The 24,245-nt window shown below is 42.1% G+C and overlaps 1 long non-coding RNA gene across 1 annotated transcript; it reads right to left on the bottom strand.

The window, feature by feature from the left end:
* Positions 1-1,819: 1,819 nt before the first annotated feature.
* On the bottom strand, positions 1,820-19,452 carry LOC120887562 (uncharacterized). The gene is made up of 5 exons (XR_005730867.2): positions 19,234-19,452; positions 11,695-11,768; positions 6,502-6,632; positions 4,000-4,093; positions 1,820-2,156 (listed from the first exon to the last, which is right to left on the bottom strand). It is a non-coding gene; the product is annotated as an uncharacterized LOC120887562 (long non-coding RNA).
* Positions 19,453-24,245: the final 4,793 nt, after the last annotated feature.

Below are 24,245 nucleotides of genomic sequence, written 5' to 3'. Positions count from 1 at the left end.
CATCCTCTCAGACCCCTTAATGTCCACAAGAGAAGGAGCACATTGTACACATCTTCCTTTTAAAAACGATTCTGATTCTCTTTCCTACAGTCCTCATGTCAGAGATTTTAACCTGCAAAAGGAGTAACTTGGATGAATTTTAATTCAAATGTAACCACTGTTAGCCCCAAAGAGGACATTTAGATTTCGACTCTGAGTTTGAAAATAGAAGAAAAATGCTAATGCTGAGAATACAAGAATCTGATCACATCATGAATGCTGGCTACTAAGTATATGGTCATTGTCGTAAAAGAGGAGCTAAAATCTCAAGAACTGTCTGTGGTTTCTGATTCTGGAAAGAACAGTGGTTCGAGATCTTTCCAGCTGTAATCATCCTGGATTCCAAAAGCACATGAGAAGATGAGGTGTATTTTTACCTGGCTTGGTTTCCTCTAGAGCTGTTTCTATTTTTCAAGTTAAGATGGGGATTTATGCACCTGCTCTAGATGGCTAACACATTCAAAGGCTTAAAAGAGCGATGGGCAAAATAATCGGTAGAAGTTCTTTGTAGTTCTTAGGCTCCCTGATTCTGAGAATCTAATACTTGGGTTCTGATAAATACATTGCAATGGAAAGATTATTGAGTTTCATGCTAGAGTACCCGAGTTTAAATGCTGATTTGGACAATTACAAGTTGAATGATCTTCAATAAATTTACATTTTTTTTCAGTTTTTTTTCCTCAACAGCTTTACTGACGGATAATTTACATTTCATAAAATCCAGCCATTGTAAGCGCACAGTTCGATGACTTTTAGTAAATTTATAGCTGTGATACCATCACCACAATCCAGTTTTACATCATTTTCAATAGTTTTTTTAATCTCTATTTTTTTTGTCCATATTAAAAATTGGACTTACGTGGTAGATGGATTGCAAAACTGACCATAATTCTATAACCCATTGCAACATGACTTTCTTGCTTCTTCTATTGAGAGGTGAAATTGATTTCCTCAGTCCCTGGTTTGGGGACCAGCTTTGTGACTTGTTTGGCCAACAAAGTGCAGTCTGATGGTGTGCCCTTTCTGAGCTGAGACCTCAAGAGGCTGTGCATGTTTCCACTTGCTTTTTGAAACCTGCCACAGTCATCATAAAGTTGGGCTGGTCTGCTGGAAAATAAAAATTGTTGGGGGAGAGGCCCCATCAGCCACCCTTGCTTAAGCCCACTTAGATCAAAGTGCCCACCTGCTAGCAAACTGATCACGGACACAGAAACATCTTTCACAGAGACCAACTGAGCCCAGCCCAGGTAAGCAGCATTGGTCAGCCAGAGACACAGGAAATAGTAGAAGGTCATGGTTTTAATCACTAATCTTTAGGGTTGTTTGTAAAACATCATTACTGTGGTAACAAATAACTGATACAGGGTGGTCATGGGAACAATTTTTTTTAAAAGCTATTAAAACACTGAATATTCTGTCTATTATATAGAAGATCCTCACTACATTAAAATGTTCAATTTAAAGAATATTTATAAAAGTCCTCATATGTGAAAAACACTTATGCTTGAAGTTGCAAGGGCTGTAAGATTGAAATGGTATAAAGCCCTAAGTTTTAGTAGGATACACAGCCATAATGTAGAGTGGTCTAACCTTCTATTCGACTTCTAATGTTGAAGTAGGCTCTCCATTATCTGTAAATAACTCTCGTTTTCTTGGTATGTTTCTAAACATGTTCAAGGTGCTCAACGGATATAGTTTATCGAATACCCCCCAGAACATCACATTGATCACAAGTATCTTTATTTGCATTTATTAAAAAAAAGAAGTCTATGTTAGAAGCTTGGCCATGTGAAATGCTTTATTAGTCCAGGAAACAGGAAAGCAGATATGAAATCAGAGCCAGGCTGAGGAGGAGAATAAGAGAGCAATGGGTAGCAAAGTCTTAATTTCTAAAATGACCAGGAGCTTTAATTCCGAGGATTCCTGAATAACAGAGCATTGCCTTAGCAGATTGCTTTTGCTCACTTCTAAAATATTCTAGTGGGATTGGGGTAGGAGGAGACGTGGAAGGAGTGAGTGTGGAGGCAGATCGGACCTCTGGTACCAGAAGGCTTATAGGTTGATCTCTAGCAGCAGATTCTGTTAATTCATCCATCTTCTTCAGGAAGTAGGTTCACCTTGGGAGTTTGAGCACATTGCAAAGAGCTTTGGCTTGGGAACCAGGGTCTCTAATTCCAGCCCTGACTAGCAAGTGCTGAATAGTGACCATGGACAAGTCACTCCCGCCGCCCCCCCTCCTGCCTCACTGAACTACATCTCCAGACCTTTTAATTTTGTATTTGGAGATAGGGTCCCATTGAGTTCTCAGGCTAGCCTTGAACTTGTAGTCCTTTTGCCTCAGCCTCCTGAATAGTGGGATTATAGGGGTGTGCCAGTGTGCCTGCTGATCTAGGTCATTCCTAACGTTTTTTTCTAATTTGAATAGTTGATCTCTTCAAGTCTCATGAATCCACCAAAAGTGAAGGAGGAAATCGAAATTGGACCAAACCAAAATAGGTGAGAAGGACTTCTGAAAACATTGTGGACTCTTGAAAAATAAAGCTATTCAGAAAAACCAAAACAGGTCAACGGGTGAGCCCAGCAGCTATGGAAACTCTCCACTTCTCCACTGAATGTTTGTAGTCTGACAATTTCTATCCCCAGGGGCTTCAGAGGTACTGAATGATTCCCAACCTGTGACCTGCTTCTAGGTGAATCTGTGGTCTCCCAACTGAATGTAGCCTTCCTTTCCTCTTAGAGTAAACATATATAAGGCTTTTCTGAAAATGAACTTGAGCTGTAATAAATCCTCTATTTAAATGAGGATACATGCGTACACCTAGTGGTCTCCTAGGAGTGAGAAGGTGGTCTTTTTTCCAAGTTGTGGGAAACAGTGTTGCACTTTACCATATGTAACACTTGGAAGCTGAGGTTAAATCAGCATTCCCTGTGCTGATTAGAGTCTCATTTAGGATGACAACTGTCAACAATCTCAGGGAAATTTCTGGACACCTTTGGGGGAGACAAAATTCTCACTACTTCCTAAACCCCTCCTGGGAGGTGGTGAGGGAAGAAGCGACAGAAGCCCTGGCTCTAGAAATGACTGTCCAGGCTGAAACCCCAGGAGGGAACTTCCCTGTCTGGCTGTGAGGAACCAATTCCTGACTTGCAAGTTTTCAAATCAGGCCCACTGCAGCATTTCTCCAGGGAGCCAACTTGAAATAGACAGATGTCCCACTGCGAAGTCATTTGGCTTTCAACCGCAGGGACTTCTGCGCAGTGGGAGTCTCCTGTCTTCCTCAAGTAGGGAAGTTAGGTGGCAGTAAAGGAGGGGCCAGGTGAGCACCCAATAACTGCTGCTCTACCAGAAGCAGGTCCAGGGTCACCTGTGAAATGTGATTACATTGGATTCCTTTTCCATCTCAAAAGAGAAAAGAATTCAGACAGTATTGCTGAGGTCACTGTCCCTCTCCTGCAGTGCCACTCTCTGGTCTGTGCATTCCTTTCTTCCTTCTAGAATACCATTTGCCTCCTGGATCACTGGATTGCTAGAAGAAGGTCTGCCAGTCACAACAGATCACCCGTACTTGGTGGCATAAAACAATCTTTTCATTCAGCTCACGGATTGGATTCTGTGAGTCAGAGATTTGAACAGTACATGGAGGGACTGTTATATTTTAGTTCCACAATGCCTGCAGCCTCAGCTGGAGGGATTCAAAGGCTGGGGGGAATTCACGGTGGGATCATTAGGAGGCTGATGCATTCACAAGGCTGGCAGGTGATGCTGGCTCTAAAATGGGACCTCAGATGTCACTGAAAGCTAATTTACCCACCCTGCCCAAATCCACTCCCTTTGCTTCAGCTTCCTCCCAGTATGGCGGCTTCCATGTGGGGGAATTTCTTATGCAACAGCTCAGGGTTCTGGGCTCCAAGTGCTAATGTTTCCAAGAAGATGAGAACTGTAAACCCATTTCCACCTACCTTTGAAAGTCCCAGATAATCACTTCTGCCACATCCACTTCATTTCAAGGAAGTCAGGAGCCTGCGGTTGTAGACCTAACCCTCTCTAGGAGCGCTATCAAAGAAATTGAGAACATGTGAGGTTTTAAAAGTTATTTTTCAATTTTCAATAGAATTTTTGTTTTGAGCAGTTTTAGGTTCACAGCCAAATTGATCAGAAGGGATAGATATTTTTCTTTCTACTCCCTGCATCCACACACCTACTGCTTCTTCCATTATCAACATCCCCCACAGAGCGGCCCATCTGTTACAGTTGATGAACACATGTTGACACATCATTATCACCCAAAGTCCGTGGTTTACATTAGGGTTCACTCTCTGTGTTGTTCATTCTCTGGGTTTGAACAAATGTATAATGACACATATCCACTACTGTAGTGTCACGTAGAGTGATTTCACTGACCTAAAAATCGGCTGTGCTCTGCCTTTTCGTTTTGCAGTCTTCCTAGTAGCCCGAGTTGCCAAATCTAAACTAAGCCTCACTATCACTCTCTCTCTCTGTTTCTCTGTAAGGAACTCCCTTCCCTTCACCTCTCAGGTGGAAGTGTATGTCATCCAGGACACTTTGGAGGTGACCATGGCAAAGTGATAATTCTTCTTGGCTCTCTGGTCATTGTTGACTTTTAAAATGGCAGGTCTCTCCCTTCCCTCTGTTCTTCTTCCACCCCTAGCTCTTCTCTCCTAGCCCCTGAGCCTTCACTCCACTTTAAGATTGTTCTGTGGGTCCCTGGGTGATTCTGTATGACCTGGTGTGCCCTTGCAGAATGAATTAAATGCTAATGATCCATACCCAGGCTCCGCAAGGTTCTCTTCCTTGGTCATGTTTTCATGCCAGACTTTGGACTCATGTTTGACTGACATGGTTTCTCTTTCATGGGGTGATTTTGGGAGGAAAAACTGTCAAGCATGTTCTAGAAACCATCAGGACTTGCTCAGTAAATGATTGCTTAATAAATTAACCCTGGGTTAGAGTAACCCCAGATGACTTATGGGCTCTGATTCCACCTGACTAACTACAGGAGTTGGGGACCTTGATCAGTGAGCAGTCCTGTAAGTATACAAAGGGGGCAGGCAGCATGCGCGTTGGGGTAGGTGTGCTTGTGTGTGTGTGTGTGTGTGTGTGTGTGTGTGTGTATGCATGTGCGCTGGTGCATGTGTGTACATGTGGTTTGCATGGCTGGGGATGATGGGTAGTGATGGGTCTATGGCAATATATTATGGGTTGGGACCAGCAGCATTCACTAACATGGTGGCTCTATGGTCTTCCGGTAGTCTGCCCTCTTTCCCTACCTGTAGCATTGAAACTTTACTGAACACATTCAACAAGCTCTCCAACTGTTGGGCGACTTATTAAGTTTCCTGGAGGCTCAGACCACTGCTTCTTCCTCTCTTCCTTCCCAAAGCATTTGGATAAACCATCAGAAACTCTCTGAGTAAGCTTGACCTCACTTGACCTATATGTAATAGGGGAAGTCCAGGTTTGTAGAATCAATGGGAGAAATAATAAGAATATGTTAATCAATCAAGGTAATTAGAGATACTGGATTCCCAGGGAAGCTTTTAAGAATGACCTGCTTATGTTTCTCATTTAAGAAAAAAAAAAAAAGAGGGCTGGGGATATAGGTCCGTGGTCAAGCACTCTCTAACATCCATGAGGCCCTCAGTTCCACCCCCAGCATGGGGTCAGAGAAAGAAAGGCATTGGGGTTGTGAGAGGAAACTTCTGTTCTTTCTAGCAGTGCTGATGCTAATGGTTGGGACAATGTGTCTATGGAGAAAAGGCATCACAAACTGACTATGGGAATCGTTATTGAACTGAAACGAGATTTCTGCTTTCTTTCTTTCTTTTCTTTTTTCTTTTTTTGCATCATTCCTGTGCAGGTCTATGGCTCTAAGTGAATCAACTCTCTGTGCCCATATGTCAGTATTGTAGAACAGTATGAACCACAGCCCACTGAGACATGGATTTCTCACCAGTCTGCAGGTGACAAACCTAATGCTCAGAGAAGCAGATTGTATTGCCCAGAACACACTGCCAACAAGCAGTTGACCTAGACCTAGACCTTTTACTCATACAAGTCTATGTATTAAACTATGGACAGGAAATAAAGATGAAGGTGAGTCGGTTCAGGTCTACAGGAAGTTCATGGTCTAGGTGAGGAAGACAGGTCATTTTGCAACAGTGTGGTACACTGACAGAGCCATCCAGAGGGCGTTAGGATGCCATCAAGAGGCACCTACTGCACTGGGCAGCTGGATGAAGACTTCCTGGAAGAGGTGATATTTGAACCAAGTGTCAGGGAGAAGTAGACGTGGAATTAAAATATAGCAAGGAATGTGGAAGTAGATGCAGCTCTAGGACTGTTCTGGGTGGGGGTTTATCTGAGTTCAAATTAATAGGGCTTTTCCCACTGTGCTCCTCCCCTCAAGGCCCTGATGCTGGACATCACAGCCTGGGTGGTACCTTTTGGGTCCCCGAGCTCTCAGATTTCACTCTTCAAAGGTCCTTCTGGAGTTAGCAGAACCTGGAATGCTTTTACGGCGACTTCCATATTATGACTTCCCTGGAAGAGTCCCCCTTCTGCACAACTCCGCCTGCAAAGGTAGCAGCTGTGTCAAAGGCCGTTGGCTCACTGAAGGAGGGAGAGTCCATCTCACAATGCTCTGTGGCTGCCTTAGATCATTTTGGAAAAAGTAGGCCAGAGATCACCAGGAAACAATGGCTCCTGGGTTCACTGCCACAAGCAAGGTGTGATGAGTCAGAATGAAGCAACCGTTACATACACCAACAGGTCTAGTTGGCAGCAGGTAGAGATATTACCTCAGTGAAAAACCAGGCCTGAAAACGGATGCCATCTAACTGTGCCAAAGATCTGCTGAGCTCTTTCTTCTCTTTGTGCCCATAGTGATAGTTGAGAGTGGAGGAGAGTGGGCAGGGAGACATTCAATCATGCATTTATATTTCTTCGTGCTAAATAAATAGATCACTTTTCCTAAAGAATACTCCCCAAGTTGGCCTCACCATTGGCTCTTTGATTCCTGCCTTCAATAGGTCTTCTCCACAGAATGATTTGGAGGAGACCTGAAGACAGATATTTCTCGGGTCACATCCCACAGCCCAGGCATAATGAAAATAGGTGGAGTTTCTATCCTGTTGGGAGAGATTCTATAGGAAGGATAACTGAGACCAGATATGTTAGGAAGAGCTTACCAGAAGCCCTTCTTGGTATTGGACCTGGAATCATAGATCTAGGTGCTGAAAGTAACTTTTGTCCTTTTTCAGGTCAGGACAAATTACCTGACTTGAATTAGAGAACCAGGATGGACCCTGTCTCTTGCCTCCAAACCCCAACTCTTATACACACTGATCTGGACCCTATGCTATTGCTCTGCCCATTGTTACAGTGCTCAAAATACTATTTAATTATCTCTAAATGAATATTGCCACAAAGCAGTGTCTACAGATTGGCTAAACAGCAAGACTCACACACATATGCAGTCTAACACTTCTAACGTATCTATTCATATAATCTACAAATATGCATAAAGTGCCTGCTCTGTGATTTTTCTTTACTAAAAGAAGACAGTTGAAGTACCATGTTTTATTGGCATTTGTAGGCTCAGTGCCCAACATGTTGTCATTTAAGAATTAACACTAAGACAATTCCTTCTTTTGCAGTACCAAGGGTTGAACACAGGGACTTATACACGCCAGACAAGGGCTCTACAAGAACTACAACCCAATTCTTCCCTGTAAAACTTATCCCCTTGAATATGCACAGAGAGACCCCATTAAGAGCTGAGATTTGGTAGCTCTTTTTGATTTAAGTTCATTTTGATTTAAGTTCATTTAGCTCATTATTGAACAAGTTTTCTTGTTCATAATCTTGCTTGGCCCCTATTCAACTATTGCTCTATTTTCTGGGCAATTTTTTGCATTCATAATTCATGACAGTTAAATCCACCCATCTAATCTTTGCTTTATTTCTTTGTTTCAGGAGATCATCTAGCATGTCTAATAGACCAACAAGTCATGTCCTGTGGCTCCAGGCCTGCTATTTCACAGCATACCAAAATCAACCACAGCCTTTGCCTCCGACCTCACCCATGTCAAGGGCAGAGACAGGGCTGCCCCAGGGAAGATGGAATTTATGAAAATGTGTTTGTTCTTTCTTGTTTTTATCCAGAACTCCCCAGAGAAGTAGCATTAACTTTCAGTGAAACAAAGCCAATTCAAATCTAAGGAAGAATTGCCCTCCTGAAGTTTGCTAAAATATTGGTGAAATACTCTTGCTATTCACTCATTCACCTGGGACTGGGGGAAAAATGTATAGATTTGCAGATAAAAATACTTAGGACGACATTGGTAGAACACATGCTTAATAGCACACAGAAACTGCCACGTTTAAAGGAATTTAAGTTCTATTAATCACAACCTTCTCTATAGGATATCCCAAGTCTGAGTTATTTCTGTCATTCTTTATTGCTGCAGCTGTCTGTACCTATCTTACCACTGGACTGGAAGCCGCGTGAGGGCAGAATTAGTTTGACTTGTTCACTATCTGTTGTATACGCAGCACTTAGCACAGAGCAGGGATTTTGTGCTATTTGTAGATGAGATGAATAGATACATTAGAAGAGTTAGACTGTGTGTGCATGTTATGTGTGTGTGTGTGTGAGAGAGAGAGAAGAGAGAGTCCTGAATAGATACATTAGAAGAGTTAGACTGTATGTGCATGTTATGTGTGTGTGTGTGTGTGAGAGAGAGAGAGAGAGAAGAGAGAGTCCTGCTGTTTAGCCAATCTGTAGACACTGTTTTGTGCAAATATGGTGTTTCCATGTGGTTCAAGGACCTTAGATTGGAAACTATGGGCTTGGGTTGACATCCTTGTTTCCAATATTTTATGTCATTTCCCTCCTAAGAGAGCTTAAAATGTTGGTCTCTGAGTGTAGAGAAAAATGATGACTTATAGGTAGGAGCCTGGACTGTCTATAGTCCTTTCCAAAATAATGGAAAGTCCATGAAGAAGACAGAACTTGGAACTTAAAAGAAGGCTGAAACTTCCTGACACCCACAGGCACAGGCATGTTGATGACAGCTTCTCTCAAGAGCCAGCTTCTAACATTTGTAGGAGCAAAAAAGTAAGCTAATCTCCTGGAGCCCCTAGGCAGACTTGGTTGTTATTTCAACCCCAAACAGGCCTGAAAGATACTTTGCCTGTTTCCTCTGTCAGCCTGTTTGTGTGGAGTGTTGATAACTGAAGTGACACACAGTAAATACTCTTTGTCTTGTGCGACATTCTCTGGGAGTGGAGATGAGCAGGGAAATATAGGAGTTGAAAGAAAGAATGCTTAGTTTAAAATATGTGCATGTGTACGTGCCTCTCAGAGTGCGTGTCAAGGTTTCAAACGCTGACATCTCTCTTCCCTCTTTAGACAACAGCTCCTTCCCTTGATTCTCCCTGCTCCTTTTTATAGTCTCCAAACAAAGAGAGACCAGATTCTCTCCAGGTGTGAACAAATCAGGGAGGTTTCCTGTTTAAGATTCAGAAATTCATAGCCCCGAGGAAATGAGTTAAAGAGAGGAGAGGACAGAGCCAGAGAGATGAAAAACAGAATCTTCACCACCTGCTATTTAGTGATTAGCTGGAGATAAGGGAGGCAAAGACTGTGCATTCCAGGAGCTCAGGACTTGCCCAGGCAGAGCTCAGGGTGAAGGAGGGCTTGGAGAAAAGCAAAGCCAGCAACATGGAGGGGGAGGCAAAGCTCCTCAGAGCACCATCTATTAATTTTTTCTCTCCTAGTTCCTCTATTTCACAGCGTTCTTAAACATCTAAGCCTTGGCCCTCCTTTTCATTCAGTCTACCTCGCCCAGAGGTTTATGGGAAGGAATCTTGTGAACACCAACTCTTGCACCAACCTCACCTTCTTCCATATGAGTCTGATGACTGACTGCTGTCTCTCAAGCTGAAATAGCAGAATCCAAAAGCATCTTGAAAGGAGCCAAGGCCCTGATCCCTCAAGGCTGGGCAGCAGGAACCTTGGTGAGCTCCTGTGTGTACCTCTGCTCTGGTCCTTACACCTGAGCACACCGTTGGACTAAACCACATGGGAAACCAAGTGCCTATTTCTTTACTTCCTGAGAAGAAGGCTGTTCCATTACGGTGCTTTCCATTCTCAGTAGAAAGGGGTGAAAATCATTTACGCACAGCCCAACCTTCTGCAGGTGGCACCTGTGACCACAAACATGACCCCAGGTTCTGAACAGAGGGGGCAAGATACAGTGTGCTTGTCAGGGTAGCATGGCCTCTTCCCTCATTAGCCTCGCCTGTTCCCTTTGTTCTTAGGATGTGAGTGTCTGGCCCTTGACAATAACAGTGTGTTCAGTTTTTCCAACACGGTGAGGTCAGCTCACTGCCTTCTGGCTTCCAGAGCAGGTACGAGCCATCAAGCCTTGACAGATACAAGATCAAGTGACTAATTCACCCTGATTTTCATTTTTGCATTGTCTCTCATAAAAAATTAAATGTGGAGCCATGAACAATTATGCCAGGGTAAAAAATAAATACTCTAGCGATTAAAAACTGGAAATCACGAGCTTTGAAATTTCTCCAAAAATATAGCCACAGATGTCAAGCAAATGCCAGTCAAACATGGGCTGTAAAACTCAGACTGTAGACGCTGCCTTGTAAAGCATTCACAGATGTAGCAGCGGCAGAAATTCTCACAGCTTAGACAAGCAAGACTTCTGCCTTTTTCTTTTCTTTCTTTCTTTTTTTTCCCCCTTGAGGGGGGTGGAGGGATTATGCATCAAACTGTTCATTTCAATATGTAATTTGCCTCAAAGAATTTCTGACTTAATTTATTTTCTCACCAACCTAAATCCAATTCAAAAAACATTTCTTGAAACCCGAACAATCTACTTTCGGTTGACGAGTGCTAATAGGTGCAATGTTGCCCCTGTCAGCTCCCAAGAGCACCTACTGAGCTCGGAGCCACACAGGGAAAAGGAAATTAAACTGGAGTTTGAATTTGTTTCCTTTTAAATTCTTGGCCATAGTTGGACGTGTATGGGGCATAATGAGAAACAAATTGCATTGTGGGCTTTTCTTTGTTTATTAAAAAAAAAACTTTTAAAAGAAGTTTGAGCTGGAATAAATTCACATCTTAATGTAGGGTATACCTTGGATACAGAGGAAATACATCTGCCTAAAAAAACAATGTCCAAAAGTCTCTTTTTCGACACCTCCTTGTTAGTTCTTGGATTAAACAAATATTTCCACTGAAATATGACAGACAGTTGTTTTTGGACTCTGTTTTATTTTTCTAGGAGATCTGTCTCTCTGCTCTTTTGGGTTCTGAGATAGGTAGATTCCTCTGAGAAATATAACATCATGCATTTTTATTTTGAGAGCTTTTGTTGGGGCTTCTAATAGGCAGTGGGCAACGGGAGCATATGAGTATATGTGTGTGCATTCCTTATATGTCACTGGGTAGTATAAAATCAGGTACATACATTATAACAATTTTTTTTTCTGGTGCTGGACATTGAACCTAGGGCCTTGCACATGCTAACCATGACCTTTACCTTTGAGCAATACCCCTACCTAGGGCAATTATGAATTCCTTATTAGCAAGCAATACGACCCCTACCTACCTGCAGACTTTTTGAATACATCAGACAAGAGAGTCAAGATGATTGGCCCCACACTGTCTTCTTTCCCCCTTGGTCTGTAGAAACAAAGAAAATGTGGTCATTAAGTGTGGCCAATAGGATTCATACTAAAGATCATTTCCTCTCTTCATTTCTGTGTAGATTACTCCTGCCATGTCTATAAAGCACAGAGCTCGATTGCTTTTTAGTCCATTCATTCATGCATAAAACGGGGAATAGCAGAGTGTCAACTCTACACCAGTCAGTCTTCCAGGTGCTGGAGATACTACAGAGAATGGGACATATGAAGTCCCTAACCTTATGAGGCTGATATCGGGATGTAAGAAGATAGCTAATAAACAAAATACATAAGAAAATCTTAATTCTCTGTAATCATCATGGAGATTGCAAAAGCAGAGAGATGTGATAGTCAATGGATGGTGGTGTTTGGGTAGGGATACCAGAGAAGCACTATCAGTTCAGGATAAGAGACATAGGAGAAGATGATGCATGGACAGAAGTGAGGGGTTGGGGGGTGATGTGCAGGAAAGAGAGTTGCATGCAGAAGAAACAGGCAAGGTACATCACATGAGAAGGCCAAGTTCAGCTTGAAGTGAGCTGTCCTGCTATCACATTCTATGGAACGGATTTTCCTGATCCTTTCGTAAACAAAGAGGGAAGCTGTCTTCTGACTGGGATAGATATGAGGATATAGCAGACTTTATTAAGGAAAGCTGAAGTGTTGCTTTCCTCAGAGATGGAGGTTTTACTGGAACAGTTGAAAAATTTCATGAGTCTGGTTCCATCTTTGCAAGTAACAGACTATATCACTTAGTAGAAGTCCCTTCTCCTCATTGATTTTAGCTTTTTCTTGAAATATGGATGTTGGATTGGATGGTATTAAACTCACTTCTAGAACAGACAACTCCTGAGCTGTCTTAGCTGGAGCTGCATTTTCCGGCCAAAGAGCATTGTGCTAATGCAAACTCACTTACTAGGAGGTTCAAAGCCACACCTTGGTTAGAAAAAAGCCTATGAACTTAGAGTAACACTTGATCAACTCTTTTTAGAGTCCAAACGAGCCATATTTAGACAATTAGCATCTTTTATTCTTTTTGATTTTTTTGGCTTTAGTTAGTAGGGAGACCTGACAACAGAAAACCAATGGAGAGTTCCAGATCTCCTAGTGCACGGCAAGATGAGGCCTCCTGTCCATAGGCAACTATGTGAGAAGTGGCAGATCAGATGGCAGAGAAAGGCCAAGCAAGGACTCCATCCCTCTTAACAAAGGTCTTTGGTTAAAAGTAGCCCTTTACTGCAATCCCTTGGCTTCCTGGCAGGAAATAAGCCTTCTGTGAATCTGCAATAAGAAACAGAGAATTCTGTGATTATTTCCTCTCCTGTTGGGTCTGTTGCATGATGTTCTATCAGTTTAGGGTACAAAATATCCAAACCCAGAAAAGATATAGGATGGGATGAAAGGGCATCATTCATATACTTATTTTGAGCATCCTTATTTAGTGGAAGAAGGTACCTAAAGAGGCATAAGGAACCAGATATAGTCCTTGACCCCCAAATCTCCACCCCCTGGCAACCTAGATCTGTATGGAGATAATTAACACTAACATGAACTAGAGAAAAAAGGGAATAATGAATGTGTTGAAAGGGGTGGTGGTGGGCGAGTTGGCATTTGCAATCCGTCTTCTGGATGATCAGGGCTTCAAAAGTCAGAGATGGGGACAAGGAAGGGCATACCCTACCATAGGACTGAATGAGTCAAAGCCGGGCACAGAGCAGAGCTTCTAGGAAGAATTTCAGTTCATCCAAGCTCTGAGGAGTCCTCAGAGGTTTAAATTTAAACCTGGGAGCATGACACAGAGGAATTCAGAGATCTGAGCCTTTGGAAGGCAGCCACTTGGCCACTTTGATCCTGGTGTTTCTAGCCCCTGTTCCAGGAGAAACATAGCAGTTTCCTTCACTCCTCCTCCCTGACACATAAGAGGAAGCTGCAAAGATGGCAGGGCTTTGATTTTTAATCACTAGACTTGCATTATTTTAACCAGGGAAATATTTTAAAATTACATTGGTTCGGGGGTTCTGATGACGTATTTAAGAATTAGAAATCATCTTCAATTCAGGATTCCTCCTTTTTCCTTTGCTGCAATTTCTAAATGTCACTTCATTCTTATTTTCCTCTATCCAGATGCAATTCTCCCTTTTAGACCACAAGTCTTTGGAAATTTCCTTTTCCTTTCTTATTTTTGTCCTTAAGGCTTCCAGAAAGATCCACAGATCTGTGTTCTCACTCACCAACAGCCATTCTGCTCTATCATCCACACATGGGGATAGCTTTGTCCCAACTTAATTGTACCTTGTAACTCTCATCCATGTTCTTTTTATCTCAGCTCTGTGCCAACCAATTGGTTCATAGCTACTTTTAATTGGTATTTGATGATCACACAGAATTCCACTAACTAGTTATGTTCTGGGCTACTTAGTTTGCCATTTCTATATTCCTTTTCTGGACAGTGGTATTGTCACTATTAACTAGCAAGGTTTCGAGTTCTCTTCTATGATCACATTTGTGGCCACAGAGTAACAATAATGGTAATAAACAATGTCTTCTATCATGTAGTATTTTAATAGAAGACTGTTTCCTCCTCAGTATTCAAGGCAAACTGCAAATCAAATTATCCCATTTTACAAAGGAGAAACGCAAGACCTTGAGCGATTAAGGTCACTTTGGTAGAAGAGATAGAAAAATAGGTCCACTGAATGGAGTTGGCAGAGATGAGAGTTCTTTGAATTCTGGCCTAGTTCACCTGTACTTTCCAGAAAGCCTTCAAAACAGAGATTCTCAAATACCAGTGGGTTTTAGAATTATCAGGGGGATTGTTTAAAATGCAGATCCTCCCCAGACAATCTGATTCTGATGGGAGGGGGCTCTAGAGTTTACATAATTAACGCAGAACTCTGATGTTATTGATGTAGAAGCTTGTGTTGAGAAATTGCTAAGCAAAGTGGAAAAGCTTCAGTCTAATTGCCCCAAAATGCCTCATTTTCACTTACTGTTCATTGTATGCAAATTTTTTATTCAGAGAAAGACAGTTTGTATTCTGCTTTAGTTCTTATAAAATATCACTCTAATCTTATTTTAAATGGCTGCATTTCTGTAAGAGATCATTTTATCCCAAAGAGAATTTCATTTCTGATCATTTCAGATAGGTCTCTTATTTTAATTTTCTTTCCCCTTCTTTAAACATGACATCATAATCCTTTTCACATCTAGATCTTGTGTTACAGTAGAGTTTTTTTCATGGAATATTGCCAGGGATGGCATTAATGATGGAGGTGTCAGAATTATATTCTAAATGAAAGTAAAATCTAAATACAGATCCAAATGAAAAATATGCCTATAAATATTTCAAAAGACTTCTTTGCTGGGGGGGGGTAGTTTTTATTTTAAGCAAAAGGAAATTTTTATTTATATAAGTATCTTAAGGGATGCATTTTACTGTTATATGTACCATCTTCGGAAATATTCAGATATATCTTGCTTGTCAGAACTCCAAGAGGTCAGAGCATTGGATTTTTAAAAACGAGTCCAACTTTGATTTCCTTATGTAAATGTTTTCTCTAGGTATGTCCATTATGCCAAATGTAATGGTTCTAATAACCACTCCAGATCCATCTAATTCAATTTCATTCACCCCATCAAAAAATGCAAAACATCTATTTGAAAAACAGCGATTAGCTCTATTTCTACCACTAAAGGAAATGAGAAAGGTATTAAAGAGATGGGATCTCAGACAGAGCTCCAATATTGATCTCATCTCCTTTAAGTTTAATCTTGTGTATAGTCCATAGAGTGAGATTTGGTGTGAACATATGCTTTTGCAAGGCCCAGGGAAGCCAGCACAAATCATCCATATTCATCCCCTCTTTGGGAGAAATATTCTTTCTCACCATTTTCAAATATTTGGGATTAATGCAAAGATCTGAGCTCCATTCTTACAAGCTCTCAGGTCATTGCCTCATAGCTATGTTTTTTTTTTTCCACAAGCTATGGCTTTGCCCCCTTCTACACTGAAATAAGATGTCATATTTCACATGAATATCTTCTTTCCATGGAACAAAATGAAAACTGCTTCTTTATATATTGAGTTAGCCCTGACTTGAGAAAACTTAAGAAGCTAAGTTTTGGACAATTCATCTCAAGCCCAGTGAAATGGAAAAGGTGTTTGGGTCATCCACACTCTTGCTCATACTGACAGTTTCTTTTCCCATCTCACTCTTGAACTACCTTGCAGACCTTTGTGGGCTACTTTCTGTCCACTCCTCCCACTGGTTGGCTACATTTATGGGGAGCTTGTGTAGGGGCTTTTGCATATTTGCATTTTCTTTAGGAACAATATTCTCCAAGGACAGGCAGGAAACAGGGGCAGTTGTTGAACAGTCTTGGTGTGTAGCAACTTGATTAAGCTCTGGGATCACAGAGAAGCATGAGATGGATTCTCCTTTCTTTTAGAATAATAAGCTCTACATAGAGAAAATGGACTTGACAAGGAAAGACGTGCTGTTCACTGAGCACTTGTTCACTGGGCTGAACCCTTTTCCAAATGCAATTAATTTTCATCTTTACAACAATCCTATTAATCAAATGCAGTTATTCCCATTTTTCAGATGAGGAGTTTCTGGGTCCTAGTTACCCATGGCCCTGGTGAGAATGCATCAGAGTCAACATTGGAATCTGGTTTGTCTGACATCCGTATCTCTTCACCATATCCTGCCCTGGATGAAAATATAAATAATAGTCGATGACTGAAGACCAAGAAGAATCAACAAGGAGAAAAAATAAAAAAGAAATTCATCTCCAAGGTCAGAGGGATTAAAGTAGAAGCTGGAAGGCTTTATCCATTCCGGTGTGGCAGTGATTCCTCTTTTAATGACTTCCCCTTGGAGGCGAAATTCTCCGGAAGAATGCTGTTGACAGCCTTCAATACATCATAAATAACATCCCAGGTGCTCCAACCACCCGTCTCAGTCACACTCCTCTGGGAGCTTTGCAAAGCCTTCAAAATTAACCCTTTTGCGACTGATTTTCATTTCTTGTCCATCATGGTGAACTCAGTATCACTTGGTCCTATTTGATAGTTGCTTTGGAAGTGCTCTTAAATATTTTCATAAGCAATTGTTAGCTCGAATGTGTGTTACTAACACAGAATCAGGCTTGTAAGTAATTAATGTCTAACAATTCTGCACGTGTTCTGTTTGGTTGGTGGTGAGAGAGAAATTTCCCCTGAACTTTAGGTTCCTTTAAGTCTGATCGTGTTTTATTTGTATCTACATCCTTAGCCTCTAGCTGAATAGGGTCCAGGACACTTGCTCAAAAAAAGATTTGATGAACTAAACCAAATTTTGAGCCAACTGTCTTAAGTTCTGTGATGGAGAAATATAGATGACCTACAAGCAAATTCAGGAAAGACTTGAATGTAGAGATTAATGAAGGTAAGTGTACATATAATTATAACACAATGAAGAACAAGATAATATACCATAATAGAGATGCTAAGCTCCAGGGCACTCCAGAGTTTGGAGAGATCTTATTGACTTATCTAAGTGGAGGTATTAGAGGGCTACAGATACTACCACACAGATCACAGCCCTTGTATCTTGGCACCTGGGAGTTCCAGGTTGCTGATCTCATAGCAGTGTAGGAGGTACTATGTGGGGAAATTTTTGGTTTATGCTTTCCTAGTTTAACTCATCTTTTTACAATACATCCATTCCTCTTGCAATTAAAATAACGACAGAAAGTACTTTCTGGTGAGGCTAGTTTGTGACTTGGTTTGGAGATTTCTACAGGTGGACTGAGGGCTGGGGGAAATTCCAGACTGAGGACATAGCACAAAAAAACAGCACAGAGACAGACAAAAATTGAGGGTTCAGGGAGCTATAACTGGGAAGTTTGGGTTGGAGTGCTGGGCATGGGCAGGGCCATAGTGGCAGATAAGGCCAGAGAGAAAGTTGGGGCCATTTGTGAGGGTAGAAAACACCATTGTTGGGTTCATTTGGCTGTGAGAGCTTCTAGAATCTTCTGAGCCGAGGGAGGTACCACCATGGCTGGGCTTGGGGAGAGCCATCCTGTACTCTGCTCTAGACTTGGATGTGCACCTAGGGCACCCGATGCCATGTGGCCTGGAACTCCTGTGCCAGCCCATCCAGTGCCATTACTCAAAGAAATGACTCCTGGTGGGTTTTCCAGGAAATAAGACTGGAAGAGAAAGGAGGACTCCTTAAATCACCCATCAGTTCTTCTCTCTCTTGCTGGTCATGAAAAACCGAGGTGGACCTTGAGTGTTCCTGTTTTATATATTACTCCTCACTTCAAGAAAACAAAACTTTCTTCAATATTTGTATTCTTGCCTCTCTTCCCCATCCCACTCTTTTCCATTTAAATCTATCTCAAACATAAGCATGTACACACTTACACATTCAACATACCCACTCACCCCGCTCCCCGCTCTCCTGGTTCTATTGGGGCCAATAAGGGCAAAAACTCAATTAATTTCTATGAAATATCCATCTCTTACTCTAGTCAATAACAGAATCTGTCAGTCTTCTTCATAAGCCACCTCCTGTGGCTTTAATCATTTCCTATCATTTTGGTTTGTTCTGTGCTATCCAGTCTGAATGCCCAAATTCCCAGCCCATTACTTTTGTTTTTTAACTTCTTTCTACTTTAAAATGAAAATCCATTACCTGTTCCTTGAACCTAAGCCATTCTTTGATGCACTTTTATATTTCAAAATATTTCTCTGAGTAGCCCGTTTATTCTGGCTACTAAAGAATTTTTGAGCAAAGGAAACCTAACAGCAAAGTGAATTCCCCGTGGGAATATGATTCTATTGCTGCATAAGACTCAGAAAATCTTTAGGATGGTTAATTTTATGTGTCAGCTTGGCTAGACCACAGTCCCCAGATATTTGGTCAAAACTTGTCTGCCTGTTTCTGAGGAAGCACTTTTTGATGAGATTAACTTTTAAATCAGTAGATGTTAAGTAAAGCAGATTACTGCCAGAGTTTTGGTGGGCCTCATCCAATCAGTCAAAAACCTTTAAATAAAAGACTCTCCCCAAGGGAAAGAGAATTCTCAAAGCAGTGGGCTGCTTTCAGACTCAAACTGGACTATCAGCTCTTCTTGGAGACTCCAGTCTGCTGAGCCAGATCCTTATACTCCCTCTCTCTCTCTCTTACACACACACAAACACACACACACACACACACACACACACACACACACTCACATCCTATGGGTTCTGTTCTTCTAGAGAACCATGACACATTACATAACCATGACTATATTCTGTTCCTCTGGAAAGGTTACATTTATTAAATCTATTCCAAAAATACTTATTGGACACCCACTAGATTCCAGTATACAGTCTTCTTCAGTTGACAACACCCCTCCGCCTCCTCTATGTCTTTCCCCCACAAGGAAATCCTCATGTATGAGAACGCCTGGTATCACCTGGCTCTCACCTTGCTCCATTGCTTTTTCTCTGCTTTTGCCATCAGGGAGAGCACAGCTTGGCAGCTCTGCTGGCTGATAAAACAGACATTAACAGTTTTGAAGACCCCTGGCTGTTAGTTCAAACTCTCATGGCTTCTTCAGTGTCTCCCTCCTGAGATATTTGCTTTATGCATCTTCCTTTCTCTCCCTTGAGTCCTCTCTGAGTTGACTACTTGACTTTACTGGGACCTTCACTTTGATCTTGGTAATAAATCTGAAAGGATTGCATTGTGTCCCTGGGATGAAGTCAAGTATTAGGCATTGCCAAGTTTCTCAAAGAAATCTATTGCTAGGTGGGGGTGCATCAGCCTTAACCATAGCAGTCCTGACTACTAAACTACATACCAGGCTCATTCTATGCTATAAATTAGAAATTTCAGGCTTATCATCCTCCAACACTTATTCCTCCTTTTCAATAAGAAATGGAATCCTTAAGTTTTAGCTGGGCATGCGGCCATTAGAAATTAAAAAGACCCAAATCTCCCAGCTCTCCTTGCATAGAGATAAGATCATGTGTCTAAAATCTGGCCAGTAGGATTTTAGAGGAGGGGCTATGGGGAACTCCTGAGAGGTAGCCTTGGCTGGAAGGATGGAGCAATCTTGTTTGGACTGCTAGCTGCAAGTTGGGCAAAGTACCTGGAGCCCCTAGTCATTCCGACTTTAGTGCATGTTGGAGAAAATGGCATAACCAGCTAAAAGGGGCCTGGGTCTGGGATGATTCATGGAATCACAGTGCTGGTCTGGAAACTACTTTCATCCAGCTTCTTTTTCACATTTTACTTAAGTCCCTTGGTGATTTAGAGTTTCAGTCACTTTTAGATAAATCGGATACTAATTGATTCACTAGGCTCAAATATTCCCACTTAAAAGAGAAAGTGAGGTTCAAAGAGTTAAATAATTTGCTTAAAATTATGTAGCTAATGTTGAAGTCTGGTTCTTTCTAATTCCAAAGCCCACAGCACGGAGTCTTTTCCTCTTAGACTCTACTTCCTGCTAGTGAGAACAGGACCAGAGGTGAACTCTCTTTTTCCTTTCCTGGTCTGAAAATTCTTAGTGAACCTACTTTGAACTACCACTTTCTGAAGGGAGGTTCAGAAGCCCCTTTTACTGTCTTAAGCAAACTCTGTACCCCTGACCACTCAGGGACCCAGATAAACTTATTCTTTAATTAACCAATATTTTCCAAGTAGTTCCTTCTTAAAATGCAGGGTAGGTCGGATGTTTTGCACACCCTGTCAGACCGCTAAGCCTGCTTGTCCAAACAAATCTACTCTGCTGTGATTTTATTGCCCTGGCATGTTGGTACACATGCCTCCTGCACTGGGGCTTGGGGCCCGAGCATGTACAAGAAACTGAATGGCAGCAACTTTTTCTGCCAAGACCAAAGCAAACATCCCTGAAAACAAGAAAAGTCTGAGTCTTGCTGTGAAGTGCCCTGGCTTCTGTGTGGATCTTCTGCCAGGGGTTTCCAGAAGCTTCCTTTGGATGCAGAGAGCCTAAAGGGTCTTCAAATGCTCAGTAGCAGTTCATGCTACTATCAAACACAATTCCAGCAAGGGAAAATGTGCCTTGGTTTTGCTTGTGTAGAATTATAAGATTGCATATGCCAGCTCTGATCTGGTTTTCTGGGTGACCTTGAAGAGCGCTAACGCATTGTGTTAAAGAGCACAGAGCTGAGATTCTAAAAGCCTGGCTGCTGGTTACAACTCTGACATGGAGTTCAGTCCTGGGCAAGTCATTTCACCTCTCTATGTCTCTCAGCTGGATGTACACACCCACCCACCTATCCATCCATCCATCCATCCATTCATCCACCCATCCTTCTGATCCAATATTTATCAAATGTGCAGTTTTCTAGTTTCTGGTTCCTGCATGCAACAATGAACAAGATATGTCTTTCCTGTTAAAGACATACTCACCTACTTGAGAGGTTATAATAAATGCCAAAGTACTAAAGAGTGTGAAGGGTGTGATGGTATTTGAAAAGTCAAAGAGTTTTTCTTAAGTCACAACTTTGGAAACCTCCCTTCTCTGACATGGGAACCTGAAATGGGCCACCGGGAGGCAATGGGGAAATAGGCATAGACTTAGTAAACTTGTTACTGAGATCACTAGCAATAGCTGGGTAATGTTTGGAGGCATCAAAGGGTGAATGTAGACCTGTCCTAGGAAAGCTATGTACTGCGAAGAACCTTGAAACTTTCCATCTTCAGGGATTCTGTACGAGCTCAGTATTTAATAAGATCTCAGGACACAGACTCTTATCCTTATGATTGGAAGATGCCTCTGTCAGCCAGGAGAGAAATTTCAATATTTTATTGAATGTATTTTGCAGGGGGAAATCCTTTTCTTTTTTTCCTTGCTGGTGCCAGCATAATTTAACCATGATTTAATAGCTTCTTTCATTTACTTGTTAAATTATGCCTCTCCATCACCTTCCCTTCGGGTTTTCCCGCCTTTTGGTCCTACAGCCTCCCATTATTTATTAATGCCCCATAATACATGGTGGAGGCGGGAAGAAAGCAGCCATTTCACGATAATTTAGGGGGCTCCTGGCAAGGAAACAGCAAGAGCAGGAGCATATGCTCTGAGAGTCTCCCTTGTAACTGCCATTTTGGAACCAAGTTGCGCAGTTCTTAGCCACCTTCTATGGAGGCCCTCCCTTCTCCTTCCCAACTCACCCGCTGGCTATTTTCCTGCTCTGAGCAAATTCAAAATACTTGGCTCAAAATGATGGATGAGTCACAGCTCATGTTTTTTTTTTTTTTCCAAGTTCCAACTGCTAGAATGAGCATGCTCCTCAAAGTTCTGCTTAACCTAAAGAGACACTAAGAGATAAATTGGCTGTCCTTCCAAGGGAGGAGCCCTGGGTGGGATTAGGAGATTTCAGATAATTTGAATCTTTGGGTAGAGTCAGCTCTTGAAAGGAAGCCGGAAACAAAATGGGGAGACAGTCCTTGCAATTCTTCCTTGGATCAGTTTGGAACATTTTCATTCATAGACTGAGTCTCAGAGGAAATGGAGTCAGAATGAGTAGTGTCAGAAGACAGAAGGAAAGAGGGGTGTTTCATGACTTGCTCAAGAATACAGATTGGGTCACTTTTGGAATTTTAGCACAGTTCTGCTTCCCTCGGGTACACATTCATGTACTTCCCTGACTTGGTTTTTTCTCTCAGCACTTCTAGACTGGCCCACATTCTGTGATTCAGTGAATGAAGAATGAAGGCTTTGCAGGTGACAGGGGCAGAAAGACACCTGCAGAATTACAGGGACCAACTGAGTAGCATGCAGTGGGAAAGTAGCAGAACCAGAATTAGACCCCAGCTTCTTTTTTGACTGTTAGCGAATAAGTTATGATTTCATCATTGGGAGACAGTGTATATTCCAGATCTTATCCGTTTGCCTTTCTCTTACCTGTAGACCACTAAATCTGATCCAATGCTTCATAGGTGAGGCAATATTGTATGTGGACAGACCCTTGGAATGAGAGATGAGGACTTTCATGTAACCTATTTACTGATTGAGTAAACTTGGAGAAGAGTTGCTTGACCTCTTTGGGCCTCGGTATTATCTATAAAACCAGATGCTGGGGTAAGATAGTCTCTGAGATATTTTCATGCTGCAGCTTTGATTCTGAGATTGCCTTAGTTGAAGTTGAGAGAGACTTAGGACATAGTGTCCTGAGTCTGAGGCATGACTTGCCCAAGTGGAATAAGGGAGCCATGACAAACTCAGAGAGAGTGAGGCATTGCATAGGGTGATATTTAAATCAAACAGGAGGATTTTTTCTGCTTCTTGGGCAGTCCAACCTCTTATTCCCTGTTTCTAGGACCTCTATGTCTTTATTTATTTATTTATTTATGGTACTAAGGATTGAACTCAGGGGCACTTAATCGCTGAGCTACATCCCCAGCCCTTTATTTTGGTATTTTATTTAGAGACAGGGTCTCACGAAGTTGCCTAGGGCCTCACTAATTTGCTAGAGCTGGCTTTGAACACATGATCCTCCATGCCTCAGCCCCCCCCCCCAGATGCTGGGATTATAGGTGTATGCTACTGCACCCAGTCCTCCATGTCATTTGGCATCCACTGTACTATATCCCCACTGAGTCCCTGTCTAGCTTTTGGAGGATCATGATCACATTGAAGGCCAGGCCCGCTTGCCAGTCCTCCTTCACCCTTGACTACACTCACCTGGCTCATCACTCCAGATGGTAGCGAGAACCTTGGAGCATGGGCATGACCCCCTGGGGACATGTCTTGAGGTTCCCCAGGGGCCCAGGCAGCCATTCTCCATCTGGTGATCTAGAATTATAGCTCAAGGACAAGGGAAAGGAGCTGAGACACAACAATAGCTGAAATAGAGATTCTGACCCTCTAAGAGGTTACCTCCCACTTCCAGCCCTGCTTTGCAGAGAGTGGCAAGTGAAGGAAGTCTGTCTGGAGATTGGAGATTCACCCTCAGTTCCATTCTCTGCAGCAAGCTTGACTTTGTGATGACCTCTGCAATCCCACCATTTGCATTTCTGCAGCGCCCCGGGTTTGCAATGACACGCTCCATTCCTTCAGAAGTTTTCATTCCTGTGGCGCCAAGGCTGGGGAACTTCAGAGGGCCAGGCTGCTCTGTAACTAACGTGAATGTGTAATCTGCCTAAGCCTTGACTAATGCATTCCTTGCATTATTAAACACAGATTAAATATATATGGATATTTAAATGTAATGTGTTATTTTCCTAAATCTAGTTTTACTCGATGTTCCTTTGACTTACGCCTCTTCAGTGCTCATAATTGTCTCAGGGATCATGAATTACAGGAAGGAAGAAGCTAGAGCTCCCTCAGCACCAAAGACTTTGCCATCCCATTACCTTTGCCCAAGAGATGCAGCAATAGTTTTCCCGCCCAGAAAATTACTGCTGGGGTTCTTCATAGGAGAATGTATCTTTCTCCTTCTTAGAGCCTGATCCTTGCCAGTGATTCAAAG

This window comes from Ictidomys tridecemlineatus, chromosome 10 (assembly GCF_052094955.1).
Source record: "Ictidomys tridecemlineatus isolate mIctTri1 chromosome 10, mIctTri1.hap1, whole genome shotgun sequence".
Lineage (NCBI taxonomy): Eukaryota > Metazoa > Chordata > Mammalia > Rodentia > Sciuridae > Ictidomys > Ictidomys tridecemlineatus.
The sequence above is the reverse complement of the archived record's forward strand: the minus strand, read 5'-3'. Positions and strand labels throughout refer to the sequence as shown.